Source organism: Martes martes, assembly GCF_963455335.1.
Source record: "Martes martes genome assembly, chromosome: 11".
Lineage (NCBI taxonomy): Eukaryota > Metazoa > Chordata > Mammalia > Carnivora > Mustelidae > Martes > Martes martes.
Window position 1 is genome coordinate 69,268,936 of NC_137899.1, and position 3,145 is coordinate 69,272,080.

Genomic DNA, 3,145 nt, shown 5'->3' on the forward strand with positions numbered 1-3,145 from the left:
CATCACTCATGTCTTAAGATAATGCAGGTCATTATTCTTCTTGGTGCCAAACTTAATCAGATAACCTGAGCTTTGCTTTTTAGAGATGAAATATTACATTAGCCATAGGACATTAACAAGAAAAACAATGCAGCTGTAGACTGAAATGCCTCTGATAACTTGATTTTTGAATGTATTATGCTAATACTGCCAAACAGATGTTACAGCTTTGTGGCTGTTTTATATGAGCTGCTGGAGAAAAGTTTGAGGATGGTTTTTAAATCAATAAAGCATAATAGTAATGATAAGAGAATGTCCATTCTGGTGACTTTAAAGTGATATTCCCATTGACAATGACTATTTTGGGGTATCTGTTAGGAGGATATTTTTACTTTAAAGTTAACCAACAAAGATTCTTTCTCATCCCAACAAAGAGCTGGATATGATTTTTATTCTTTGAAAAACTTCAGGGTCAGTGATACAAAGGTTTGGGCATTTCACAAATTATTACACACATTTGGTAAAACCAATTCTCACTTAGTTTAGTGTTAAGAAGGAAAGTATTGCTCTGGGCACATCTAATGACCTTCCCACTGTAGATAAGGATGGCTACTCTGTATGCAGGATATAATTGGATAAAAGGATTCAGACTCTTGAACCCCCTCATTATGACCTTGTTTTGTAGATCCTAAGACTCTAGTTGCTTCAACAAAGTGTCACGTTTTCTCAGGTGGCGGATAGTATAAAATCACTCCATACATTTGCTGGTTGGTTGGTTTGTTTGTTTTTTGGTTTGATCGTTTCTTATTGTTGTAGTTGTTTTTAAATACTTTTGTCTTGTGATTTCATACAAGGCATTTAAATTTTTCCATGTGACGTTGATTTCATAGTGATGCTAGTGACTTACCTTCTTTATGTGCTATACATTTCTCAAGCAATTACTAAATGATTAAATAGTACAATTGATGAGAGAAAGTGAGACATTACAAACAGTTTTCAGATTTCTTGCATTGTCATCTTTAAATGCTCCTTACAATAAAATATCAATTTAGGCAGGAGGAAAGGTGAAATTAAAAAACAGCTTTTGGGGCAGCCGCCCAAGGGGAGTTGGGGGAGGACAGTGACCCGCGAGGCTCGTTGCAGACAGTGCGGCAGCGACCAGGTGAGTGCCACAGTGGCAGCATCGGGGTCTCACACACAGCAGGGTGGCCTGGGTTTAGGCCTCCCTCGAGTTCCCAGGAAGTGAACTGGCGGCCAGCGTGGGAGCCTCAGCAGTAGCAGAGGCGGAGGCTCTGGTGTGTCTGTTGCCTCCCCTTCAGCCGGGGGAGGCCAGGAGGCCCCGGTGGCTGGAGGGGGTCTGCTGCCCAAGAATGGGAATTCTCCTCAACAGGGTATGGATACTCTTCAGTCACCAGGAGCACAGAGTTATCATTGCTGGGCTGGATAATGCAGAGAAAGCTACCATCTTTTACCAATTTTCTATGAATGAAGTTGTACGTACATCACCTACAACAGGAAGTGATGTAGAAGAAATAGTGATTAATAATACACGTTTTCTAATGTGGGATATTGGTGTCCAAGAATCTCTTCCGTTTTCTTGGAACACTTACTGTACTAACAGAGTTTGTAATAGTTGTGGACAGTACAGACAGAGGAAGGATTTCTGTAACTAGAGAAGAACTCTATAAAATGTTAGCCCACGAGGACCTACGGAAAGCTGGATTGCTGATTTTTGCTAATAAACAAGATGTTAAAGAATGCATGGCTGTAGCAGAAATCTCCCAGTTTTTGAAACTAACTTCTTATTTATTTATTTATATTATTTTTTTTTTTATTTGACAGAGAGAGAGATCACAAGTAGGCAGAGGCAGGCAGAGAAAGAAGGGGAAGCAGGCTCCCCGCTGAGCAGAGAAAGCCCAATGTGGGGCTCGATCCCAGGACCCTGGGACCATGACCTGAGCCGAAGGCAGAGGCTTAACCCTCTGAGCCACCCAGGTGCCCCTGAAACTAACTTCTATTAAAGATTACCAGTGGCACATCCAGGCATGCGGTGCTCTTACTGGTGAGGGATTATGCCAAGGACTTGAATGGATGATGTCACGATTTAAGATTAGATGATCTCTACTGACCTCTTCTCATAGACTTTGTATAAATGAAGTGCTGGACTTTACCTGAAAGCTGCAAAAATTAATGGTTTAGATATATTTATAATAAACTGATTTAAACTTTTTCTATCAGAAGAAAAATTAAGACCACTTATTTGAAAACAAAGATGAAATCTCACTTTCCAATCTGCTCTCATTAGTTTCTTCCAAAGCAATGTCTTCAAAGCTGTGATTGCCATTTTTCTCATAATGAATCCTCTCAGGACATTGTATAGCCTGTGGTAAGTACAAAGGGAGAAGAAGAGATTTTTCACTTTAAGAGCCTTATTATCAGTATAACCCTCCCTAGTTGAATGTGTATTCTCTTCGTGTTCCATTAAGTCAAAATACAAATCAGCACAGATACTCACTTTCCAGTACTTTAAAATGTAATATTAATTATGAGAAGTATTTTGCACAAGATTGTGTGTATACAACTCAAATGCAACTTTATGGCTTTGACTATGTTCTAAAGAAAAGCAAAGAACACAAAAAGTAATAATATGCTTAGTTAATGACCATAATGAGATGAGTACTGGCATTGCTGTTAAGTGCCATTTTGTGCTTTCCCCCTGTGTTCTCTGTATTGTACTAACCAACCCCCAAAATCATTGGGCTGCTCTTAAAAAAAAAAAAAAAGAAAGAAAGAAAGAAAAGGAGAAAGCTCAACAATGTGTACCTATTTTTTGTTGATGAAAATATGTAATCCAGCTGAGTGGAGTGTCTGTAGATTTTTGGCTTAATATTATGAATGGACAGAATTTCACATTGAGCAATCATCAGACTGGTTCCTTTATTGGATCTATGCCATCTAAATTACTGAGAAAATTGTTAATCCATTAATCAGTCAGTCATTAATTGTGATTAAAATTATCAAGTGATTTTTTCCCCAACATTAATGGGAAGCTGTTGTGTAAAATGTCTGCCCAGAGAAGTATCACCCTATAAATACTAATCAAATAGTTTACCTATAGTCTTATTATGTATTGAATTATATGTCAAGCATTTAAAGTGAGTTTGAG

At 38.3% G+C, this 3,145-nt stretch overlaps 1 pseudogene across 1 annotated transcript; it reads left to right on the forward strand.

Annotated features, from left to right (window-relative positions):
- The first annotated feature begins 1,349 nt into the window (after window positions 1-1,349).
- LOC308352643 (ADP-ribosylation factor-like protein 5A) lies at window positions 1,350-2,097 on the forward strand (annotated as a pseudogene). The gene is made up of 2 exons: window positions 1,350-1,767; window positions 1,981-2,097. The product of its transcript is annotated as an ADP-ribosylation factor-like protein 5A (transcript).
- Window positions 2,098-3,145: the final 1,048 nt, after the last annotated feature.